This window comes from Maniola jurtina, chromosome 6 (assembly GCF_905333055.1).
Source record: "Maniola jurtina chromosome 6, ilManJurt1.1, whole genome shotgun sequence".
NCBI classification, from domain to species: domain Eukaryota; kingdom Metazoa; phylum Arthropoda; class Insecta; order Lepidoptera; family Nymphalidae; genus Maniola; species Maniola jurtina.
Window position 1 is genome coordinate 3,447,428 of NC_060034.1, and position 14,150 is coordinate 3,461,577.

The 14,150-nt window shown below is 34.8% G+C and overlaps 1 long non-coding RNA gene across 1 annotated transcript; it reads right to left on the reverse strand.

Annotated features, from left to right (window-relative positions):
* Positions 1 to 863: 863 nt before the first annotated feature.
* Positions 864 to 12,790, reverse strand: LOC123865984. The gene is made up of 3 exons (XR_006796100.1): positions 12,732 to 12,790; positions 12,370 to 12,374; positions 864 to 875 (listed from the first exon to the last, which is right to left on the reverse strand). It is a non-coding gene; the product is annotated as an uncharacterized LOC123865984 (long non-coding RNA).
* Positions 12,791 to 14,150: the final 1,360 nt, after the last annotated feature.

The following is a 14,150-nucleotide window of genomic DNA, read 5'->3' on the forward strand; positions in this document are numbered from 1 at the left end:
ATTAGATTACCATCAATTTTCACGGCGTTGACTTAGGGTGAGTTTATCTTATACCGAGGCCGTGCCCGAACTTCAGAATACATAATAGCTAGAACACAGTTAAAAAAAAAATCGGTTCACCGTGTCAAGAAAAAGATCGGTTCCGTACTCAAAGAGTAAAATCGAAGTGTGCTTTGCTCATGTACCAACCAGTTTTTAATCAATAGCTAAATCAACTTTTTGTCCCTCTGGCACAATGTAAGGTTAAAAATTGGTTGACTGAACTTTTAGTCACAAAAATTCTCGATGTAAAAGCTTTAACGACTCTATCAATTAAAAGTTTTGTTTCGAGTTGAATTTCAAAAACTAAATAAAACTTTCGACTCGATGTTAAATACAAAATCTGTTCAATCAAATCTAGTTTTGAGAGGCAATGGATGGAAAACTGAACCCAGTTGATGAAATTTTTGTTACATGCTTGTTAATATTGTTTGATATTGTATTTTTTAATTATTAGCTGAACTCAAATGACTCAGGTAACTCTACCCTAACATAATTGATAAAGTGGTAGATTTTGTATGACTTAATGTATTTTGTAGTAGATAAAATATAATAAAATAGAGAAAACCTAATAATTATGAAGATGGCGTATGTAATTTTTCAGTTTCTCGCGAAATTTAAAGCGAAAAATAACACATTTTCACATTAATACATACAGCTAGTACCTACCGACCTACCGAGAGATTAGCGTCACGAATAATGATCCCCACTTTCCCCACTCTGTATACCTACTACACACAAAATAATATATACTGTCCTATAACAGAAATACATCTATATGGGGATTACAAATATACGGAATATTTTATAAAAATGTTATTACGTTTTACTAGAAGCTTTACGCTCAAATCCGAGCGCATGGCGGATTACCAGCAGCTCCACCCGATCTTCTGACAGTACCTACTCTAAGATTGTGTTAAGGGACTACCCAAAATACTTTTAAAAAAACCAACTACAAACAGAAACAAGTGTAAATTAAAAATTTGTAACACCCTAACAAGTGAAGGTTACAGTAATAACTAGAAAAGAGCTAATAACTTTCAAACGGCTGAAACTATTTTCTTGGATTATAGCTAAGAACACTCTCGATCAAGCGAAGCCACCTTTCAACCAAAAAAAAAACTAAATTAAATCGGTTTTGCGATTTTTTTTGTGATGTTTTTTTTGTGATGTTCACGGTTTTCGGATTTTTTCTTTACTTGTGCTGTAAGACCTATCTACCTGCCTTTCATGATTCTAGGTCAATGAGAAGTACCCGATAGGTTTTCTTGACAGATACAACAGACGGTCAGACGGACAGACAGACAGACAACAAAGCAATCCTATAAGGGTTCCGTTTTTCCTTTTGAGATACGGAACCCTAAAAATAGCGTTTGGAATTTTCGTAACGTAGCGCAATGAACTAAGTTGAAAAGTTGGGCAATACAAGGGTTTATAAAGTCAGAGTAAGAGCCGCGGTCGAGCTGCAAGTATTAAAACTGGCCAAGGACGCTGCAGGGCGCAATAATCCAGATGTTTTGAGACGGTTACAACGTGACCCGAATAACTGGAGTAATACGAGTAGTTAGATAACAGCAATTATACAAAAAAACCGTCGAACACGAGTCGGAGCCGCATACAAAATGTTGCATACCAACGTAAAAGATATAACACTTGAATGTACTTTTTAATTAAAAAAAATTAAGAGGTGGCCTGAGACCTGCTCGTGCGAACGTGCTCGGCGTCAGCTCGTGTGATATTTGTGTAAGTGATCATTGAATATTATAAACAGGATGTAAACAATATCACGTAGCATATTGTAAGCTTACTGGGTACATCTATGGTTAAACTATGCAATAACTCAAAATTTGAAAAACCCCCGACACAAAAACCTCTATAAGAAAACTAGAAAAGAGCTGATAACTTTCAAACGGCTGAACCGATTTTCTTCGATTGTAGCTAAGAACACTCTCAAAAATCTAAATTAAAATCGGTCCATTCGTTTAGGAGCTACGATGCCACAGACAAATACACACGTCAAACTTATAACACCCCTCTTTTTGGGTCGGGGGTTAAAAACAGTAAAAGCGTCGCAAAAAAATTGCTCACTTCAATGTCATAGTCATTTCGATAAAGTCTAATTAAAACTTAAATAAAGTCTTCAAAACATTTCATTTGAACAAAATTCTGACCCAAATTAAGTTATTCAGTTAAGTCTTATGAGAACTTCTAAAGTTCGAAGAAGAGCAGAAGTTGTAGTGCAAGTATCAAAACTCGTAGAGGGCGCTACAGGACGCAACAATTCTGATGTTAAGACACCTCGAACGTGCTCCGAATCAACTCGTGAGATAGTTGTGTAAGTGCTCATTGAATATTAGAAACACTATGTAAGCAATATTACGTAGCATACTGTAAGCTTACTGTTACATTCTATAGTTAAGCTAATACAAAAATACTAAACGCTTCGCAAAAAACCGATCAAGTGCGAGTCGGACTCATATACGTAGGGTTCCGTACCATCGTACACGATACCTATACCGATCACTTTTATATAGAAAACTGCAAGTTAATGATGGACTGCGCCATCTATAGTTCGTGGTTTTCGGATTTTTCCTTTTTTCCTTGTGCTATAATAAGGCCTAAATACCTGCAATATTTCATAATTCTAGGCCAAAGGGAAGTACCCTATAGGTTTATTTGACAGACACGGTGGAGAGACGGAGAGACGGGCAGACGGAGAGATGAACAGATGGACTGACGTATAGACGGACAGACAGACAAACAGACAGTAATGTGACTTATAAGGGTTCTTTTTCCTTTTAAGGTACGAAACCTTACAAAAATCCTAAATTTCAATTCTCATAATCAGAACAATGAACAGCATTTATTTAACTTCATTCAATATGAAGTTACTAGCTGATGTCTGCGACTTCATCAGGATCTAGGTTTCTAAAAATCCCATGGGAAATATTTAATTTTTGGAGATAAAAAATAGCCTTTGTCACTTTCCAGCTTCCAGGAACTACACCCATCCAAAAAATCACGACGTTGCTCCGTTGTGCCGTGATTGAAGAACAAACCGACAGACAAACACACTTTCACATTTATAATATGGGCCGGTGCAGGTACTATGTCATCAATAAATTCTCAAATTATGGAAGAAAACTAAAGTTAAGAAAAAAACTAAATTATGAAATAGATAAGTGAATTGGTCGACTAGTTTTCTAAAAGAATCGCTTTCAAAACCAAGTATGTAATTCGACACTAACTAAAATTTCAATTTTTTCTTTTTCGAACTATAACTTTCTTATATAGAATTATAATACATAATTATTATTTTAAACCAGTTAACAAAATGTCACAGCAAGTTTTAATAAAACTAAAAAAAGAATTCAATTGAAAAACAGACTGCTAGGTTTTTCGATAGCATTTGGCCCCGTATTGTATTAAACCAATAGGTAGAATGTCTATGGCACATCGAGTGTGCTCTAACGTCACGACAGTTCCTGCAGATGACTCGCATTGTCTATTGGACCGGCTCGCTGGTGCAGTTTTCAATTGCCCTATATACGAAGAAAAGAAAATAAACTATCTGGGATATTTTTAACCACATAGTTTACTTGTTGTATTTTTTAAATTATTTTTTTCATCAACAGGTCTGCGTTTCATAAAAATCTAACTATCTGTATTACTTTATTCGATGCGCAATATTAATTGTCATGAATCATAATGGTAACTCCTAGATTTGTCACTCATAACGATAAAGTATAACTAACTATAATCGCATGGATTAAAAATCCCATGAGAACTCTATGATTTTCCGGTATAAAAAGTACCCATGTTACTTTCCAGATCTTTAGCTATTACCATGCCAAAAATCAAGTCGATTCATTTCTTCGTGGCAACGAGATAGTAGAACGAACCAAGAATCGCACTTTCGCATTAATTAACCCTCCGACCCAAAAAGCAGGGTGTTATAAGTTTGACGTGTGTATCTGTGTATTTGTCTGTAACATCGTAGCTCCTAAACGAATGAACCGATTTTAATTTAGATTTTTGTTTGAAAGGTGGTTTGATCGAGAGTGTTCTTAGCTATAATACCAGAAAATCGGTTAAGCCGTTTGAAAGTTATAAGCTCTTTTCAAGTTTTCGTATTAGATCGGTTATTACTACCAATACAAATTAGTGTTCAGCCAAATTCTATTAAAAAAGTGTCGAGGGTTTTATAAAATTTTAATTTATAATTGTATATGCGTATGTCGATGTTTGATGTCGTGTGACCTAGTGAGGGGTCTACCAACACGACACGACGCCTTCCAATGCGAGATCGCAATTCTAGAAACTTGAGACCTCAAGTATATCGGTTTTTCGCACTTATTGAACTATGTGCCCTGCCCATTGCCACTTTGTACCAGTTGTCGGTAACACTGGTTCTCTTACGGATCTCCTCATTTCTAATTTCATCACGTAGAGAGACGTACAGTCTCTATATAGTATTTAGTAGCTCTACGTTATTAAAGCTCGCTTACGCACCATTCTTGCTGCGTTCGAGCTTCAGGACAGTTAAATTGGACACGGGACTGGCAGCAGGCGTGTCAGCGTTCCTACTTGTCCCAAACAAAGACCTTAAGACAACTGCAAAACAAATATTTAAACATAGGCTCACATGATGGCATGAATTTTCATTTAGTTTACCTGGACTGAGTATCTCTAGTCAGTTGCAGAAGTCGCTGGACACTAATGACATAAATAACTCATAATTAAAGTTTGCTCGTGTCTTCTTCAGCGTGGACTTAGGCTTTTGATTTGAAATCCTTTATTTTACTGGAATGGAAACATGGGATGTTTTTCCTCAGGGTTTTCTAAGTTACAGCGTCTAGGTAGTATCGTGTTAAAAAAGGTACCTATGCTGTGGCATATACCAACATTCTCAGCCATGTGGATGGTCATACGCAGAGAAAGATTCCAATTTCACACTACTTCATTATTTAAAATATTATGTATTTTATTATTTATAGTAGTACATTATTTAAATTTTAACATGTTTTATGTATTTATTTATTCTAATATTATATATAAATGTATACTTGCACCACCTACCTCTAATATCTATAGCTATATCCTTTGGACCATTTTGGTTGCCTGGAAGAGATCGCTAGGTAGCGATAAGGCCGCCAAATTGTACCTATATTTTGTTGAGCTTTGTATGTGTTTTTCTGTACTAATTTTGTGGTGTACAATAAAAGTATATTCATTCATTCATTCATTCATACTTCCATCACTAATATCAATCAGTATTAATACGAATTCGCCTCTGTAGTCCGTACGTTTACATTTCCGGCTAGATACTAATTCAAGTGACCGCATGTAAACCGCACCTAACAAGGACAATATCTGGAATAGAAACACGAAGCATACCGGACATTTGTACAAACATTTGCCCGGCTCTTGTTGAAAATTCTATAAAGACAGGCGTTGGGTGGACACGGACGTCAACGTTTCGCCTACAAAAAGGGAAATATATGGAATTCTTTCGGCTGTGGTAAGCCCATTTAAATGTATGTGCGGGAAAAAAGTTCTTTGTTTTGCGAACATAATATACATTATCTGTTCACATTATTACAGTCACTGGATCCAGTATGTTCCTTCTAGCGCTTGACTGTAATAGATGGCGTCATCTATATTATTCCAGTTATATAATATGCAACTAGTTTTTGATCGGGATTTCGTCCGCGTGTATTTTTAAACTTTTGTTTGTGCAAAATAAAATGTTTCTCTCTCTAGGTCATCTTCAAGCTTTGTACCAAACGTTGAAATCGGTTAGAAAGTAAGCGTAAGGAATTAAACAGACAAGCAACCAGAAAAACTTTCAGAATCATGAAAAATAGAAGTATAATATAAACTTGTGTGTAAATTAAATATTTATAACACCCCCGACAAGTGAAGGTTACAGTAACTAGAAAAGAGCTGATATCTTTCAAACGGCTTAACCGATTTTCTTGAATAATAGCTAAGAACACTCTCGATCAAGCCGACAAAAAAAAACTAAATTAAAATCGGTTCATTAGTTTAGGAGCTACGATGCCACAGATAGATACACAGATACACACGTCAAACTTATAACACCCGTCTTTTTGGGTCGGGGGTTAATTATATAAGGTTATAACGCTACACAACTCCAGTTTAGATCACTGAACTGGAATGCTAGTGCAACAATGTAAACTGGCTACTTCACATCTTACATCTGTATTACAGTAACCTAAAAACATTATATGCGATGTCAAGGAATGTTAGACAATGGGTGTTTTATTCTGCCTTGGTGCCTATATTATCATGCTATTTTTTTATATTTTCTTACAACAGATGCAATGATGCTTTAAGTATCGCCTATAAAATTGGACGTATGATTTTAAAAACAAATTTGTTTCAACAACAAAATGAACGAAAAGTATATATGTATGCATATTACATATTAAAGCATTACCGACTAACCTCACATAATATCATACTTTAGGTTATTATCTGTTTACGTATTATATAAAAAATAATTAAAAAATAAACTCCAGATCAATTTGATTATCCAAATATAAAGAATATAATAATAAATTAATGCGTGTCATTTTACAAACTGCATGTAAATCTACAAAAATCATTTATGAAATAATGACATTTGATTTATAATTAACTACCACAATATTTGTAGTTACGCCGCTACGGCTAATATGTTGAACTTTGTAATAATTAGAATCATCTTTTGCAACACACATTATGCAAGTAAAGAATTTCTATTCTATTCTGTTCTTTAAAATGTTTTCGGGTTGGATATTTATTGGGTTAGAGCTTGAGACAATAATATCAATACAGAGTCTAAAGCGATCCAAAATAAATCGAAATTTTGCACCACAGTTTTAGCATAAAAGTATTCATATAAGTCCTTCCTTACTAACAGAGAGTCTGTGTAAAAAATTCGAGCGAAAAATGCACTTTTTAAAACATGTTAGACTTGTACCCGCGGCGATATCGCACATACAGCGGAATAAAGATGAGAGGATGTGTTTACGAGTTTCCAATTCAGTGGTCTGGAAACATGCACTTTATCACTTGAAGGTCTTGTTAAAGTAACTTGGTTTTTTGCTTCACTCATGACTCTTTAGGGCCTTTTTTAACCCCCGACCCAAAAAGAGTGGGGAGGGGGGGGGGATAAGTTTGACGTGTGTATCTGTGTATCTGTGTGTCTGTGTATCTGTGTATCTGTCTGTGGCATCGTAGCGCCTAAACTAATGAACCGATTTTAATTTAGTTTTTTTTGTTTGAAAGGTGGCTTGATCGAGAGTGTTCTTAGCTATAATCCAAAAAAATTTGTTCAGCCGTTTAAGAGTTATCAGCTCTTTTCTAGTTTTCTTGTAGAAAAGAAGGTTAGATAACCGTTAGGTTCATAATATTATGTCAATTGACAAATGTCAAGCTGTCAAGATGGACGTTGCCTAGATACATAATTATTTATTTGAAAATGATGTTTAGGAAAACTCGGATACTTTGGATCGTAGGCGCGGAATAGTCCAAGATAATCGGTTCAGCCGTTTGAAAGTTATCAGCTCTTTTCTAGTTACTGTAACCTTCACTTGTCGGGGGTGTTGAAATTTTTTAATTTACACTTGTATTTATGTTTCTTTAATATGAAAGTTTTAGGTAAAGTCTAATGTTTTAATAGTTGAACAAGATTAATTCTCTTGCTTGCATTTATGAGTAGGTCCGACAGACAGGAATGGTTCGCTCGAATCGCTATTAATTTTTGTATATTTGCTATTTATCCTATTTACATATTTATTACTGAGCAATTATTTTTCAAAAATTACATGGCCTATTTTGACTTAGAAAATGATGCCAATCAAATCCATCCATGTTGCTAATGAACTTATTGACAAATCACATATAGATTGATAATAATTTCGGCCGTTAGAAGTTATAAATTAATTCACTTACAAACGCGAATTGCAATTTTGTTTATACTAAAAAATATTTTGAAATGAAAAGAATTTCCTGACCTATTTTACCAAGGTAGTCATTTTTATTAATACAGACTTTTTACAAGGATAATACGAGACGATTACTTTTATTTTTTCTTTCAATGTTCTTGACAAGTAAGCAATTTCAAAAGCTTCTAGGAACACGTTTTTGGTTAAAAGGCTCAAACGATGCTCGAACGTTATAAAATATGTAAGGCAGAGAAAAAAGAAGTAGCTGTACCTACCTACTTATTCAAAGACGATAACAAGATACTTCTAATGCCATGTTTACACTAACAAACAAGTTGTCGGTTTTCGAAAAAACTTGTCAAAAACATGTGTTATGATAAACTTGTTTTATCATTGTTTCAAATAAAATCAAATACCTAGTCTCTCTCGTTTTATTTTAGCAGACAGTAGAGCCACATGAGTAGAACATGTGGTGATAGCCAAGTAATTGATTTTTGAATAGGTAGTATTTTGATTTTTATATTAATTAATTCATACGTAGGTAATAATATTATAAATTCGCAAGTGTCTCTGTCTGTCTGTCTGCAAGCTTTTCGTGATCCATCCATTTAACCGATTTTGACGAAATCTGGTACCTACAGAGATAGCTTGCATCCCGGGGATGGATATATAGGCAACTTTTTGTCCCGCAAAAAATCAATACTTACTCGTACTCAATCATCGATTTTAGAATCGCCCCTACTTAATAATAACGATCCCCTAATCCATTAAAACGTCATTAAATATGCCTAAAATATAAATTTGAAATTCCTAATTTGAAATGCAAATATCATGGCCAAAGCCATGGCTTAGAATTGACAGTATTTTGAAATTGACTCCCTTAACTTTTCACGATAACGATACGATAGGTGTATCGTATGGTCGATTTGCCAATGACATACTCTTTATGGCAGAGACTCTGGAATTCTTTATGACCTTAGCAGAGTTTTCCAACAGGTGAGTCTAAAATGAATATAAGTAAGACGAAGATCATGTCTAAGGCATCAAATGATTATTATTGAATGGGACGGAACGTTATTCCGTCCCATTCAATAATAATCATTTGCAAGCGATACGGTACGGCGGTACCACAGATTTATCTGGTTTAGCCAATTTTATACAATATTAAGCTTCTTATTCCTTGTGTATGATGGGACTTTCTCAGAGTAACGGTTGCTCCTTTTGAACATGTAGAACATGTTAGTTTTAGAATAAAAATCGTGTCGTATTGACTGAGTTTTTGCCTCAATTTATAAATATGAGTAGGTAAATATGACTGCGGGAAAATTATTTCTAGCAAATATTATATTTAGAAGTAATTTACAAGCAATATTGAGGCCACTTTCGTGTTCTAGTCAACTCAAAGTAGAGTAATTTGTAGTTTCTGCTTTTACCTAGGTAAGTAAAATATGTTTTCTTACTAGAAATATATTTTTTACAGGCTTCAAAGAAGATTTTCAATTTGAATAAAACATTTTTTCTTTGACGATGTCAATTCATATTTTCGTCAACTCTGACTCATTTCAAATTTTTTATACTTCAAAAGACTCCTTTTAAAGGTAAATCTGTCGACGATCTTCGGAAGGGATCAGAATTTCTCAATTATACGGATAACACAAACATCTTGCGATTAGTTAATTGATAATATTGATAAAATTGCTTTTCTACTAAATCCATACTAATATTATGTAAAAGTTTGTGTATGTAAATATTGTTAAAGCCAATTTTCATCTATTTTCTTAAATAGCTTTACTTTATTTCTAAATTACGTAACCCTAAAAATACCAATCATTGCTCATTTACTGTTTGTTCAGAAATGCAATGGATAAAAAGTTATACTCAAACAAAGGTAAAGTGAAATAAATAAGCAAGATGAAAAGAAACTCTTTTCATAAACCGACACCTTAGGGGCGCCCGCTTTTGCCTCTTCTAATGGTTACTCAAAGCCTGTTATTGAAATTTCAAGCATTGAAAGAGTATTGCGATAGAATGGAAAAACGGTGGAGCCTTTTAAATTGCAATTTGCATTGTTCATTTTACCACCTTGTGTTTGTGAAGAATTTATTGTGGGGCATTGTACTCGAGTATGTTTTCTAAAGCAAGTACCTTTGAGTGTATTTATTAGGGTTCCGTTCTGTTATAGGATCACTTTGTTGTTTGTCTGTCTGTTTGTCTGTCCAGCCGTCCGTCCATTGTGTCTGTCAAGAAAATTACTTATAAGTCCCGTTGACTTAGAATCATGAAATTTGGCAGGCAGGTAGGTGTTATAGCACAAGTAAAGTGTTTCAATTTGCAAAGTAAGATAACTATACCAAGTAGTGGATAACGATACCAATATGAAAGGGATTTACCTGTATTTTTTAAAACAGATTTTTATTTATTATTATGCATGCCTAATAATTTTTGATTTATCGTACAAAATGTCGGAAAAATTACCCGAGTACGGAACCCTCGGTGCGCGAGTCTAACTCGCAATTGGCTGGCCACATTAGTTTCATTTTCACCACAGCATTTAAATTGTTATCCCTACCAGTCAAAAGAATTTGCATCGTTTGCTTTTGCAATGGTCGATTGATCCTTTAAAATAAACTTCACAGCCGATTCTAATGCGAAAACAAGCAAAATGCAACCAGAATAGCTTGTTGGCCGCTTTTCAAGAAACTCGGCCGAATTGGACCTAATAGTAAATCAGTTTAGGCACGGGCATTCCTGACCAGTACGTTTGCGTTTACGGACCAACGTAAATATCTTTGTAGGAAATGTAAAACGGTGGAACGTGGTACTCTTTTTGTTTTGAGTTATTGCTGATTGAGTAGTGCAGTTTTTGAACTTCGAGTTACCTTTTGGAAACCTTGAAATGAAATGTCTTTATTAACCCCCGACCCAAAAAGAGGGATGTTATAAGTTTGACGTGTGTATCTGTTTGTGGCATCGTAGCTCCTAGACTAATGAACCCATTTTAATTTAGTTTTTTTTTGGTTGTAAGGTGGTTTGATCGAGAGTGTTCTTAGCTATAATCCAAAAAAATCGGTTTAGCTGTTTGAAAGTTATCAGCTCATTTCTAGTTACTGTAACCTTCACTTGTCGGGGGTGTTATAAATTTTTTATTTACACTTGTTTTATCTATGACACTGAAATGGACGTATGGGTACGTAAGTGCTCTGAAAAAGGTGTTTCATACAAAATTGTTGTACTGCTATTTTAATTGTTGCATTGTTAACATCTGAGTTTATACACTACTTAATTGATATTTTTGCATAACGATTTTCTTCATAGCAAAGATCTTCAAAAAATCTACTCAACCGAAACCAAATTAGTTACAAATAGTTACTCAATAATAAGAAGAAGATTTTTCCTGTTAGAACAGGATGAAAATAATGAACGTCTTCGAGGCTCGGAAAAGGCAATTAAGTAGTGAGACCAAATTATTGTGTAGTATTATTGTATTCCCTTGGTAACCGTACTAAGGGACCATGTTCGAGCATTTTGGGCAAAATTCGGCCTATTGCTGGGTAAATTATATTGTTTGTGCCTATTTACATTACATCCTTACGAGCAACAACACCTACACCGAGTTATTTCTTGACAATTCACTCAGCATTATTTACTACGACCTTTTTATATTAAAGTAAAAGATACGCGCAATTTTGTCCGCGTAGACTTAGGTTTTCAAAATCTGTATAAATTCTTTATATCTGGATATAAAGTAGCCTATATCCAGAATGCAAGCTATCATTGTACCATACTAAAATCGGTTTTAAAACGAATAGGCCGTGAAAAGGTAGAAAGAATAGATAGACTTGACTAACTACACTTTCGTTATAACGTGAACGCTCCGTAGCTAGCAGCATTTATGCGTTGCATTTTATACCAAAGGATTCCTTTGCTTGCTACAGTACGAAACCCTAAAAAATTCCGATGAATATAGAGCCTCCTCTTTTTTTGATGTCGGTAAATGACAAAGTAGGTACTTATTGTGAAACAAAAGAATAAAGGCCAAGCTTTTAATAAAAACGTCAAAACTTCAAAGTGAAGTTCAAATAACAGATGAATCCAGCATGAAGCGAACGGTCGCAACCGCACCGAAGTACGAACTACGTCGTTAAGCCGGAAAATACGTTTCGGTGGAGAACAGCTTCTTAAATCACTGGGTCAACGGCGCGAGACTTGGCTCGGACAAAGCAGTCTTAAATTTTTCAGCTTCTTCCGCCCCTCCTTGCCCCGAAAGGGGGAGCCAATGTCTTGACAAAGCTGCCAAGAACACGCGAGTCGAATATTAAAATTAGCAAAAAAATTTTCTAGAAGAGTATAATATCTCAGATCCATACCTAATTACTAGAGCTTATATTATAAATGCGAAAGTGTGTATGTCTGTCTGCAAACTTTTCACGGCCCATCCGTTTAAACTTTAACCAATTTTGGCGTTGGTACAGAAATAGCTTGCATGGCAGACGCAGATTTAAGACTACTTTTCAAAATCTAAGAGTTCCCGATTAATTTTTTTTAATCGAAATGAATTTTATAGTGTTTTTTGACATCACTTCATACAGTGTCAAGGTTAACGTTATACAAGTAGGGAGATACATAGGAGCACTGACCTCTACTATTAATACAAGCATGCTGGACTTGCGATTGCCGACTTTTGAAAAAACTTGATGTTCGCCATTTTGACGCTAATAGCACTGCTCACATGCTCACTGCGTCATGTGAACGTACTCAGAACTATGCGTTAGTGGTGAGACATCTGTCAACTTAGTGTCAACACGAAGACCATCAAGTGACAATTTTACCAGTACGCTCGGTGAGATGCTTTGAATCGGCACAAAAAAATAGATGTCATTTTGTACGCATATAATGGATGGACAAATACGCTGAATAAAGTTATTTTAGCGAACTATTTCAGTGCCTAGAAGATAGAATTTAGCGAACAGAGGCTAGCAAATAGAGGCACTGATGAAATCTAAGATGAAAGGCACTTACTAGAATAGCTTAGGAGGTTAAAGATTAGTTTTATCTTTCAGATTGAATGGGGCCTTTCGCTTGCGATAATACGTATCGATGAGTTGCTTGAAAAGTTCCCCAAAAGCCAACCCACTCTATTCTCATATAACCTACCTTTAAAATATCTAGATCAAGTATTGTTTCTTTATCAACAAAACCGGTTAAGTGCGAGTCGGACTCAAACACGAAGGGTTCCGTACAAGAAATATCCACTTAACTCTTTTAATTTTTTTTTTATGACTATGACCACAAATTGACGTTTTTCGGATTTTGCCCTTTAGATAGGTACTTGTACTATCTATAAGACATTGCTACCTGCCAAATTTCATGATTTTCAAAGGTTTTGGTCAAGGCCTTATAGGTTTTGATTCTCTTGACGGATCTTAACAGACAGACAGCCAGTCAACGAAGTAATCCTATAAGAGTTCTTTTTTACCTTTTGAGATACGGAACCCTAAAAACGAACAAGACAGTCTTTTTCTCTGCAGGCAAACAAACTAAAATAACGCAGTCGATATATCCTTTTTATTTCAACTGCAAGATTATTTTGTTACAACACACAAAAGATAGCTGATGTCCACACTTGGCATTTTGCCTCGTTGTATTTGACCATTGCCTCTGTTTCGAGTAATTGTGTTGATGATAAAAGAGTCGCAAAAAAAAAACAATGTCCACAACTTTTATTTTAATTATTGTAGCCTTACTTTTTGTTGTTAACAGGGCTCTCTCCGTCACTCGTTTCATACAATCGTAGTTCCAATTTCATTTGAATATTAAGCAACCAAAGTCCATGAAATTTTGCAGACATATTCTAGAAAGTAATATCTGTGTCTGTGGTGTTTTAGATTTTACTAAAAATATATAGTTTTAAAATTACAGGGGCTCAAAGATTTGTATGAAAATTTTTAAGACCGCGTAACTTTGAAACCGAATATTTTAACAGAAAACTGGAAAACCACAGACATAGATATTAGTTTCTAGAATATGTCTGCAAAATTTCATGGACTTTGGTTGCTTAATATTCAAATGAAATTGGAACTACGATTGTATGAAACGAGTGACGGAGAGAGCCCTCTTAATGAATTTTGAGAAGCTTGTAGAATCACGGTGCTTAAT